This window comes from Prionailurus bengalensis, chromosome D4 (genome assembly GCF_016509475.1).
Source record: "Prionailurus bengalensis isolate Pbe53 chromosome D4, Fcat_Pben_1.1_paternal_pri, whole genome shotgun sequence".
Classification (NCBI taxonomy): Eukaryota; Metazoa; Chordata; class Mammalia; order Carnivora; family Felidae; genus Prionailurus; species Prionailurus bengalensis.
The window spans coordinates 58078989-58091907 of record NC_057359.1 but is presented as its reverse complement, the minus strand read 5'-3'; positions in this window follow the sequence as shown (position 1 = coordinate 58091907).

The window sequence follows — 12919 nt, the reverse complement described above, 5'->3', positions numbered from 1 at the left end:
CGTGCCTGCCCCTGCAGAAAGCTCAGCATTGCCGGATAAGAAACCTGGAGGCTCTGCGGTGACTGCAATTACCTTCCCACACTCTCACCTCTCCTTACCTACACCTTAGCTGGGGCTAACCAGGGACATATTTCCGGGGCAGTCACTCTAATAACCCTCCACAGCCTAGAGCTTTGCTATCCCCAGAGGCTGCTGCTTAAGCCACCATACCAGTTCCCACAGAGCCTTTCTCCTCCCTGGTCAGAACCCCTTCCTGTTGGCTCCTGGCCATGCCCCTTCATCCCCAGGGACTGACTTGGAGAAATGGGCTGTCCCCAGAGTTAATGTGTCCTTGACGCATGGCCAGACTCTAAAATAGCCTCCTTAATGAAACAGAAAAATTAAGTTCAAGTGGGTGTTTAGCACTGAACTTTGGCTCGTACACTCGGTGACCAAATGGCAGCAGAGTCACCAAACAAAAGACCATAAAGTCCATCTTGACCTTCTTGAGGCAAGATGTTTGGAGTCTGAGAGTCCTTCAATAGGCAGGGCAGCTGGCCAGCAGGTGTTAGGAGCCAGCTGGGAGTTTTAAGCAGACAGTTGCTGAGTCTGTAAGGAGCCAGCTGATGCCCCAGAGTAAGAGACACTTAAGGGGCCAGGGGCCCCAAGCCTCTGCTGATTTCCGCTCTAACTTAGGTGCTTAGACTCCATCGTACAGTGTGTTGGGGGATGGCAGTGGGGAATGTCAGCCGTGACTTTCCTTTCCTTCATGTCTCCAGGGGCCTCCGCCCATTTGCTCCCACGTCTCCATCCTGTTCTCTGTTTGCCCTTGATCAACTTTCCAGGGCATGAGCAACAAAGAGCTTTGTGTCTTCTGAAAAGGATGTTGAAACGGAACTAAACACTTCTGTATTTTCAGAACCTCCCCTTTGCTGGCTGCTGTTCTGAGTTCTTAACCTTTCTGTGTGCCATGAGCTCACGCCTTTGGCAGGCTGGCAAACTCTGGACTGCTTTTCAGAATGCTGTTTCTTAGAATTAATTAATTAATTTTAATTTTAGAGAGAGCGTGTAAGTGGGGGAGAGGGGATGAGCCAATCTCATTTACTTGCCAAAGAGCAAATAGGTGAGTTGTTGCGCTGCTGGTTGGGAGAGGGTGAAGGAGGAAAAAAGTCACCATGCTCACCACCACCCACACAAACACCACTCTTTCCCCCTCTTTCCCCCTCTCTCAGAGAGAGAGAGAGAGAGAGAGAGAGAGAGGACCGTAAGCAGGATCCATGATCAACGTGGAGGCCAATGCAGGGCTCAGTCTCACAACCATGAGATTATGACCTGAACCAAAATCAAGAGTCGGAGGCTCAACTGACTGAGCCACCCAGCTGCCTCTTAGAATGCTGTTTCTAGCTGAAATAACTGTGAAGGGAACTGATCATATTGAAATATAGTTACCAAAATATAAACAAACTTGTGATGTGGAAAATAAATGTTACTTTATTAATGCATTGAAGGACAAAATCTAGGGGCGCCTGGGTGGCTCAGTAGGTTAAGCGTCTGGCTCTTGATCTTGGCTCAGGTCACGATCTCATGCTTCATGAGATCTAGCCTCATGTCAGGCTTGATGCTGACAGTGCAGAGCCTGCTTGGGATTCTCTCTCTGCCCCTCCCCTGCTCGTGTGTGCTCTTCCTCTCTCTCTCAAAATAAATAAATAAACTTAAAAAAAAAAAAGGACAAGATCTAGCAGTAGGTCTAATAACGATTATGCTTTTGAAGAAGTGATGAATGGGGGCACATGAGTGGCTCAGTTGGTTGGGCATCCGACTTTGGCTCAGGTCATGATCTAATGGTTCATGGGTTCAGGCCCCACATTGGGCTGTATGCTGACAGCCTGGAGCCTGCTTCAGATTCTGTGTCTCCCTGTCTGCCCCTTCCCCACTTGCACTCTCTCTCTCTCTTTCTTGCTCTCTCTCAAAAATAAATAAGCATTAAAAAAAATTGAAGAGGTAATGAATGTAAGTGCTATTTCAAGGTCTCTGCAGCAATCATGTGATAGTGAAAACATATGTAAGCCTAGCTGGGGCAAATGCCATGGTTTGTTGGCTACAGTCTTAACTGAAGGCAAGTCTAAATTGTAGTTAGAGGTTAGTGAAAATCAGAGTGTAAATGCTTCCTTACTGATTGTACAGACGCTCTCAGTTCTATCTGTGGACATCTGGGAGCCCCCAAGTCAAGGCTTCTGCCTGTAACAGGCTCTTTGGTAGTGCTGGCCGGGGTCTTGCAGCCAGGCTCCCACCTTTATTCTCACCCTGTCCTTAGCCCCCATCCCCTTCAGCCTCTCCTCAGCACTCTTTCCTCAGGGCTAGGAGTTAACATTTTCAGATTTAGATCCATTCGGCAAGAGCCAGGCGTTGTATCCCCCAGTGAACCAGCTGATAGGCAGGTAATATCAACCTCAAAATCCAGGTCTGCCAGTGCTCAAAATAATGTTTTTTCCCACTAGGTCTGTGGCTTTCCCAGTCATCCATAGTGTTGCCCCCAGAAAAGCAATGACTGTCTCTGCTTCCCTTTAGCTCTGCAATGGTTCCCATAAATAAAGGGCAGCCAGTCAGACCTGTAATAAGAGAACTTTCAAATGCTCCCATGCGCAGTGGGGCAGGAGAGCACTCATCTGGTTTTGCCTGCCTGTTCTTCAAGGGCTCCGGCCTGTGCACCCCAACATGATGGTGTTTCAAAATGTTGTTTGGTAAATGGGGCGCCTGGGTGGCTCAGTCGGTTAAGCATCCGACTTTGGCTCAGGTCATGATCCCGCAGTTTGTGGGCTCAAGCCCTGTGTCGGGTTCTGTGCTGACAGCTCAGAGCAGAGCCTGGAGCCTGCTTCAGATTCGGTGTCTCCCTCTCTCTCTGCCTCTCCCCTGCTCACACTCTGTCTCTGTCTCTCTCTTTCTCTCTCAAAAATAAACATTAAAAAAAATGTTTTAATGTTGTTTGGTAAAGATCTCCCTTTATAGTCCCTATTAAAACTGGGGAAAAGGATCCAACCCCAAACCTCTCCCTGCCAAAGCCAGATACTTGTTTGTGTTTACTGCCTCTGTGTCCTACAGACGTGAATCAGAAAGCCTCTTTGACTGGACACAGGGGAAATGAAGGTCACACTACCCCCTGCACACATTGCTCTGAGGCTGAACAAAGGTTTGCCCACAAAAGGCAAGTGTCTGCTTCTACTTTCTTTGCAAAGGATTTAAAGAGCTGTCTACCAGTCAGACCTCTTTTTGAATGGCTCATCTGTCCCCCCAACTCACACTCTGTCCCCCTCTTCCATTCCCTTGATGGAATCAAGACAGCCTTGCATATTTCATCCATTCATTTATTCACCCATTCACTAGTCATCACTTGATGAATATACAGATAGGTGCCTGAAGCCAGTCTCACCAAGCTCATGATCATTGGATTAAATTCCCTCTTAAAATGGATATAACACCGTGTTCTTACATTGCTTTTTATTTTTTTCTAGAAACACGTTCAAAAAGAGGATACTGGTATCCGAAAGCAATTTGTACATAAGCCTATGGATTATGGCTGTTGTTAGAAATACAGAAGAGACAGAGCTTTAGTTCTGACCTGAAGGCCTAAAGGATGGACATCTGTCCTCCCTCCCCTGATAGCCAGAACCCTCTGGATGGCCATAGGGAGGGTCCTAACCTATCTTCTCAGCACCATCCTGCGTAAACCCTTGGCTCTAGGAGCTCTGGTCAGGCTTAGATGCTTCCACAAAGCATCTCCCTGTCCCTGCTTTCGCCCTGAGACCCTCTGCCCTCCCTTGAGGCCCCGTGGGTACCACACGTCCTCTGCGGGGGGCCTTTCCTGTTCCCATGAAGTGAATGCCTCTCCTCCAAATGGACACGCTGCTGTCTGTGCTTCTTACCTGATGCTGGCCACGTGAGTTCTAGGACCTCGCGTGCATGTCATGTTTCTGTGTTACGACCAGCCGTGTGGCACCTTCCCCTCCAAATTCTCGAGATGCTGCTTCATCGTGTTCCTTACATCTGAACCTTTTTGTCAGTTACCTCCAGCCCTTGTCACTTCATCCTGAATATAACCTTTTATTTAGCGTCAGGTGCCTACTTGAGGCCACGCTCTGTTCTTTTTTTCAGTTTTATTGAGGTGACAAATAAAATCGTAAGATATTTATTTTTTTTTAATTTTTTTTTTCAACGTTTATTTATTTTTGGGACAGAGAGAGACAGAGCATGAACGGGGGAGGGGCAGAGAGAGAGGGAGACACAGAATCGGAAACAGGCTCCAGGCTCCGAGCCATCAGCCCAGAGCCTGACGCGGGGCTCGAACTCATGGACCGTGAGATCGTGACCTGGCTGAAGTCGGACGCTTAACCGACTGCGCCACCCAGGCGCCCCGTCGTAAGATATTTAAATGTACGTGATGAGTTGATATATTCACATTGTGAAAGGAGTCCCACCATCGAGTTAATTAACACACACATTATTACCTCACATTTACCTGTCTTCTCTCTTTCTTTCCCTTCCTCCCTTCCTCCCTCCTTTCCTTTCTTCCTTCCTTCATTTCTTTCTTGTGAGAACATTTAAGTTCTACTCTCACAAAGGGCAGAAGTCTGCTTCTGCTTTCTTCACAACTGATTTAATGTGGGGTCTGTCCTTTGGGGGGCAGCTGCGAAAGTTGGAGCCCTTGATGTGTGGACAGCTCCTTCTAGGAAGATAACAGTGACTGGGGGTTACTGTTGGAACAGGCTGGAGGGAGAAGGCAGGAGGATTTGAAGGACAGCAGCCAGTCCCTAGCTTAGAAGCCAGGCCCTCAGACAGCATCTTGAGTAGTGTCTGCAACCAAACCTCTGTCAGGGAGGGGCGTCTGGGTGGCTCAGTCCGTTAAGTGTCCGACTTCTGCTCAGGTCATGATCTCGTGGTTCGTGAGTTTGAGCCCCGCGTTGGGTTCTGCGCTGACAGCTTGGAGCCTGGAGCCTGCTTCGGATTCTGTGTCTCCCTCTCTCTCTGCCCCTCCCCCACTCATGCTCTGTCTCTCTCTCTCTCTGAAAAATAAATAAATGACATTTTAAAAAATTAAAAAAAAAACCCACCTTTGTCAGGGAAAGACAGGGCACTCTGGCCTTCTCTCCCTGTGCTGAGCCCCGGGGAGATAGCAGCAGTGCTGAGCACCCATTGATAACTGTTTCTTTGTTAGCTACAGTCCTGTGAGTCTTTTGAAGGTCAGTTTTTCACGTGGGAGTCTTTTGTTGTTTGTTTGTTTGTTTGTTTTTACATCCAAGTTAGTTAGCATCTAGTGCAATAATGATTTCAGGAGTAGAATCCAGTGATTCATGCCGTATGTATAACACCCAGTGCTCATCCCAACAAGTGTCTTCCTCAATGCCCCTTACCCATTTAGCCCATTCTCCCCACCCACAATCCTTCCAGCAACCCTCAGTTTGTTCTCTGTGTTTAACAGTCTCTTTTGTTTTGTCCCTCTCCCTGTTTTTATATTATTTTTGCTTCCCTTCCCGTATGTTCATCTGTTTTGCATCTTAAATTCCACATGAGTGAAGTCATATGATATTTGTTTTTCTCTGACTAATTTTGTTTAGCATAATACCCTCTAGTTCCATCCATGTTGTTGCAAATGGCAAGATTTCATTCATTTAAAAAATATATTTATTTATTTTTGAGAGACAGAGACAGAACATGAGCAGGGGAGGGGCAGAGAGAGGGAGACACAGAATCCGAAGCAGGCTCCAGGCTCTGAGCTGTCGGCACAGAGCCCGACGCGGGGCTCGAACTCACAAACCACGAGATCATGACCTGAGCTGAAGTTGGACACTTAACCGACTGAGCTACCCAGGCGCCCCTAGATTTCATTCTTTTTGATTGCCGAGTAATACTCCATTGTGTGTGTGTGTGTATTTATTTTCTCTGAGTGAGAGATAGAGAGTGGGGGGAGGGGCAGAGGGAGAGAGAGAATCTCAAGCAGGCTCCACACTGTCAGCATAGAACCTGACAAGGGGCTCAATCTCACGCTTCAGGAGATTATGATATGAGCCGAAATCAAGAGTTGACACTGGGCCAAATGAGCTACCCAGGTGCCCCTATTCTAACACTCTCTATCTCTTCAATCAATATTTATTTAACATCTAATTAAACGCCTGTTTAAACACCTAATTTAAGACCCATTAAATATATATTTAACATCTAGTATTGGGTGGTGGTAGAGGGGAATAAGTTTCAGCTGTCAAAGAAGTACAACTTAATTGAAGACATAAGAAGTAACAATTTCTAAAACTGTAGACAAGTTAAATGATATGATACAAGATAGTACATGATAGTTCCAAGGTGATACATGATGAATTGTTTGCCAAACCACACAGTTTTGCAAAATTCAGGATGTATTGATTCTCTCTGGCTTGGCTTGAGGGCTTGCAAGGGCAAAGTAGGAGCGTGGCATGGGAAGCCTGTTGGGGCAGCAAGTGGATGGAGGTCTTAAAGAATGGAGCTGCACATACAGCTAGCCCCTGGGCTGGAGGAACAAAAAGGTGGGTTTTGGAACTGGCTGTCCAGGCACACTGTCTCTAATCCCCATCATGCCCCAGAGAGAGCAGGATTCCTGTCGTCAGTGACTGGGAATAAGGAGTTGGCTATGGCAAGGGCCTGCCTATCTCGATCTAGGCTGTTCTCAGCTGACTTTGTGGTCCCACAGTTCAGAGTGAGAAAATGGCAAGCCTCCCTCCCAGGCCACATCCTAAATTAGGTGTAGGTTCTGTTAAGAAAAACTGTCCAAGACGGAAATAGGCAAAAGTGATTACATACTAGGTTTCCTTTCATTAGAATGCTTGGGGGCGCCTGGGTGGCTCAGTGGGTTGAGTGTCCGACTTCCACTCAGGTCATGATCTCCCAGTTTGTGGGTTCAAGCTCCATGTCGGGCTCTGTGCTGACAGCTCAGACCCTGGAGTCCACTTTGGAATCTGCGTCTCCTTCTCTCTCTGCCCCTCCCATGCTCATGCTCTATCTCTCTGTCTCAAAAAATAAATAAACATTAAAAAAATTTTTTTAAAGAATGCTTATCATCACCTCTGGGAATCTCTGTCATTTTCTTTTTTTTTTTTTTAATTTTTTTAAATGGTTATTTATTTTTGAGAGAGAGAGAGACAGAGCATGGGCAGGGGAGGGGCAGAGAGAGAGGGAGATGCAGAATCCAAAGCAGGCTCCAGGCTCAGGGCTGTCAGCACAGGGCCTGATGCGGGGCTCGAACTCATGAACTGGGAGATCATGACCTGAACTGAAACTGGACGCTTAACCAAGTGAGCCACCCAGGCACCCCAGAATCTCTGTCATTTTCTGTTTCTATAGATTTGTGCAGCTTGACTGATTTCTTGGTGGTTGAGCTATTTTCCAACTCTGTAGGAATTGAAGCAAACCTGTGAAAATGGCTCAGTCAGTTTAGTGTCTGACTCTTGATTTTACCTTAGGTCATGATCCCAGGGTTGGGATCAAGTCCCAAGTTGGGCCCTAAGCTGAGCACTGAGCATGGTGCCTGCTTAGGATTCTCTCTCTCTCTCTCTCTCTCTCTCTCTCTCTCTCTCTCTCTCTCTTTCTCTCTCTGCCCCTCTCCCCCACTCCAGTACTCTCTGTCTCTCTCTTTCTAAAAAACAAAACAAAAAAACCCACAAAAAAACAACCTAAAAAAACAAAACAAAACAAAACAAAACCCAAATTGTTAGTAATGCAAGTAGTTCTTATCCATAGCAATACAAATGAATGTTGTCTGGTAAAGATACAAGCGATTTGTTCTCTGCAGAAAAGATAATCCCAAACATGACATTCTATTGCACTAGGATATTAATTAGTTTTGCATGTATTAGCAAAACCATTTTATCTTTCCTCATTGCCTCTCTGTTCCTCACATTCTCCTTTGAAACAGTCTTAACATCTTACTGGTACCCTTATGAACTGATGGGTTCGATTAAAATCTTTGACCCCTGTTCGTGTTATATTTGCCCGGGAGTCAGGTTTTTACATTTTTGAAAACATCATACTTGAACACTGTTAATTCCTGCAGGTTAATCAGAAGAAAAGATCTGCCACAATTTCCATTAATGAACCAGAAGTAGTTTCCAGAAATTCTAACTGTGGAGCTTATTGGCAACACTTTGAGAATGCTAAGCAGAGTTTTAAACAGATGCTTTATGAGCAATTAGAAAAGAAGGGGAAAAACATTTACTGTGTATATTGCCAATTGCCACGCTAGGTGATTTACATATATTATCTCACTTAATCCCCAGCAAATCTCTGAAAGAGGTATTATTGTCCTAATTTTGCAGGTGAATGAGCAGGAAATATTTGAGTAAGTATGGTAACACCCATCGGCAGATCATGTTATGTAAGTGGAAAATTACAGTAATGGTTCATGAACCCCAGTGGTTAAAAGGGAACACCATAGGGACGCCTGGGTGGCTGCATTGGTTAAGCATTCAACTCTTGATTTTGGCTCAAGTCATGATCTCACAGTTCGTGGGTTGGAGCCCTCTGTTGGGCTCTAGATGGACAGTGTAGAGCCTGCTTGGGATTCTTTCTCTCTCCCTCTCTCTGCCCCTGCTCTTTCTCTCTCAAAAATAAACTTTTTTTTAAAAGGGTATACCATAAATAAGGGTGCAAATGCAATACATATGTGAGTGAGCGGATAACCAGCAAGATTAAAGTCATGAATGAGTAAAACTGGTGCCAATGCTTAGCTGTGCTCTTAGTGACACGGGTAGAGATATTTACACATCCTGTTTCTTTACACCTCAGTTAACAACAGATCTTCCCACATATCCACCTTCTGCTGTCTGCTTCCCCTTCTGAGCGGGAAAGAGCGAATTTAGGGTCTACTTCAGTGCCTGCCTTCCAGTACCAAGGGACGTGTGCTCCTCTGCCAGAAGGCATCTCCCCCGACTGGAAGCTGAAGGAAATGGAGTCGCCCCTTACAAACAGGAAGGGCGGACCCCTCTGTGATATTATCTGTGATATTAATCTCATTACAAGACTTACTGCAAAATGGCATAATGCTAACATTGAAAAGCTAGGCAGTTACATTTTTCTCTTTTCCTGCCTCTGTATTTCATTAAAAAAAAAAGGTTTATTGTTAAGAGGGAAAAACATCTGGCGGGAAAAGGTTTAAATTATTCATTTCGATTCTGGCCCACCCTCTAACAGCAGAGAGATGAGGGGGCCGAGGCAAGGCGGGGATGAAGCCTGGTGTTCTCAACACCCCTGGGGCCCCTGTTCTACCCCTGCTGCTCCCAGGCCATGGGCTCTTCCTGTCCGTGTCCGACCTCCCTGGTCCATAGTCCTCTCTGTCTTCCACGTGATAGATGCCTCTTCCTCTGGGACACCATCTCTTGGAAAACGCAGGCCAGCGCCGGGAGATCCCACACTTACGAGATCTGCTGGCGGAGGCCGTGAGCGTCTGTGGGTCTCATGCCTCCCCTGGTTCCGCTCTCCTGGCTTCAATTCTCACCCAGCCCCGCCCTCTGAATCTTCTGCTCCTCCTCTCTGTATCTGTGTCTTTTATTTTATACTCTCATCAATATATCCCCCATCCAACACACACACACACACACACACACACACACACACACACACACACACACACACACACACACACACACACACACACACACACACACACACTGGCCCAGACCAGTGTGTTACAGGTGCTGCAACTTCACAACAAACACCTGTTGATAATAAATCAGAGCCTGGGGGGTGGGTTCCTGCCTAGTTTTGCCTGAAGGCGACCCGTCCGCTCTGGCTCTGGGAACCACTGCTGTAATGGGGTGGACGGGGTGGCCCGTCCGCTTCTTCTTTTTTTTTTTTTAATTTTTTTTTAATGTTTATTTTATTTTTGACAGAGAGAGACAGAGTATGAGCAGGGGAGGGTCAGAGAGAGAGGGAGACACAGAATCTGAAGCAGGCTCCAGGCTCTGAGCTGTCAGCACAGAGCCCGACGGGGGGCTCAAACTCACGGACCGCGAGATCATGACCTGAGCCGAAGTCGGACACTCAACGGACTGAGCCACCCAGGCGCCCCAACCCCCTCATTACACTCTGGCAGCTCTGCCCAAGTCATTGGGAGGACCTGGGGCTCACATTCCAGCAACACGGTGAGTACAGCTCTAGGAAAACACCTGTCACCCCTCCCCAGGACACCTGTTTCCCCGCTGGCAGAGAAGCCGCTGATGTTTTTGAAAGAGGTTTCTGCCACGGTCTGATAAAAAGGAGCGTGTGTAAGGGCCTCCAGGTCTCGGCAGAGAGCACTAGGTGGGCTACGGGATGCTGAAGAAGCCTGGAATCGCAGCAGGGGAGGGGGCTGCCCACGGGCTGTCACAGGAACACTCCTCAGGCCTTTGTTTTCCTGACCTTACCTGAGTCTCGGGTCACTCTGACACCGTCACGGTGCCTCAGGGGCTTTTCCTTCTCCCTAAGTCCCACCCACAAGTCTTTACGGTAAATGGTCTTACTTCACTCTCACCTGACCCCCGGGTCTCCCTCCTGACAGTAAGTCTATCCTGACCAGCTCAGACTGACACCCATGTGGAACCAGGGGCCCCTGTCTACACAGTGCCCCAGGCAGCTGACTAGTTTGCTTCCTGTCAACAGAAAGCAAGGCGGCTGGTCTGCTATGTCTCATTCGTTATGAATCTTCTTGTTCTTCTGAACCACCTGACTCCCCGTGGATCATGCTTCCTTTCTGAAACCCCGGGTTTTTCCTAATGACCTTCTCAGAGGCCTTGTCACGTGGCTTTCAACATTTCTATTTTTAGTTCTGGGCTCTGAGGGGACATGAGAATGGAACATGAGAGAGAAAATGTCTCATGAAGGCTGAAGGTACACTGTGTGGAAGGGCACCTCGGCCAGAACTGCTCTGAGAGGGTTGATGAGTGCAGGGAGACAGGGAAAGAGACCAGAAAACAGCCCCCTGGCTGCCCTCATCCGGGAGAGGGGGGGGGGGGCAGAAGATGAGTCAGGAAAAGACTTGAAAAGGAGCCACACAAGGCCCCCCCGGTGCCACAGTCAAAGGAGGGTCAATGCGCCATCATAGGCTGCCGAGGTGGACAAGGGTGCTGACTTTTCAGATGGCGGTTTCAGGAGAGCGGTGGGGCCCGAAGGCAGACTGGACAAGTTAAGGAAGAGCGGGTGGCTGGCGAGTGGAAACCCTAAGTGTAACCTGTTCTCACAATATTATGTCACGAGAGGAAGGAAGGAGATGCCCCTCCCCTCAGGCAAAGTGGCTACAGTATCGAGAACTGGTTTGGGTTGATTGTGTTTGTTTTTGTCCTAGAGAGACACGTTGGTACACAGACAGGAAGGCCTGTCGGGAGAGGAGGGGACTGAAAAGGCAAAAGACGAGGGGGATGATTGAGCAAGGCCCAGTCCCAGTGAAGGAGGAGCCTTGAAAAATCAGACTGAGGTGAGAGTCTGTTGTGTTGAAGCAGCACGCACATCTGACAGTCAGACAAAGCCGGGTGGAGCTCTTGGCCTAGCATAGAGCTAGCATCTCCCAAACCACCCCCATATCCGAACCTTGGCATCTCAGCGCATGGACCTGGAGCCCCAAGCAATGTTATGAGAAGGATGTAGGACCCTGAGGAAAAGATAAGAGGGTAAGTGTGGCTGGCTTACCCAGTCGCCGTGGCCCTGAGCCAATTTACTCTGCAACGGCCCGGAAAGAGGAACTGAAGGCAAAGAGAGAGAGAGGAACACACACACCCAGAAGACGGCCAAACCCACACAGCAGGCTTGAGTCGACTGTTTGTGGCACTTACCTATAAGGAAGACTTAGATGAGAAAGTAAGAACAAGATGCTCAGGCCTTCAAATAGACCTTCCAGCCCCCAGCCCTTGCAACTTCCCTCCGTTCCACTGCATCGAGGCAGTGGGAGGGCAAAAGAAAGCCTCCCGGGGGCGCCCGGCTGGCTCTGTCAGTAGAGCGTGCAACTCTTGATCTCAGGGTTGTGAGTTGGAGCCCCACATGGGGTGTCGTGATTCCTTTAAAAAATAATAATAATAAATAAACTTGAATGCAAGAAAGCCTCCCACCCAAGGCCTGGGGTCGAGTGCACTCTGCCTGGGCTTCTTGGTAAACACATAACAGACCCTCCTAACCAGTGTGGCAAGTCATGGATCTTAGTCCCAGGAACAAGGGGGGTCTGGGGCCGACTGCCTCAGCATGGGTGCTTGAGGGCCTAGATTTGTGCCAGGCTGTTCTAACTCTACTATCTGCTAAATGAATGGCTACATGTATTCATTATCATTTGTATTGGAAAAAAAATCTATTAACTGGCATGGTAATCCTATGGAAAGCATAAAAGTCACTCCATATCTTTTAAAGATCTGTGCGTTGGAAAAATATATAATCAGTCAGTTAAACCCATGATGTCACAAATATTACTCGCTAGTACAAGGTTAAGTAAAGAAAAACAAAGAGTCGATTTAAAGTTGATTTCAGGAAAAATAAAAGTAAAACAATATTACAAGCAGATAGGGCAGTCATCAGACTGAGACACACGGTCTCTCCCATTGCCCTCCGCCCACGAGCGCCTGTGTCCCATTCTGCCCGGGCCTGGCGAGAGGAAGGAGCTCACTGGGTGACATTCAGTGTCACTGAGTGTCAGGCGTTGGGTGTGCATTTTGCATAGAGGTCCCCTTCGACCTGGCAACAGTCTTCTGAATATTCTCCCTTCGGAAGTATCATCAACCTTAGAAAAGCCCAAGGTCAAGCAACTACAAATGGCAGAGGCAGAATTCAAACACAGCTCTGGCTGACTCCTCCACCTGGCTCCTTTCACTCTCTGTCAGGCACGGAGAAGAGGGTGAGTCAGTGTTTAGAAAACATTCAGCTTAGGGGAGGAAGCATGAGGGAGTTTCCTTGGGAGGTTCTCTGT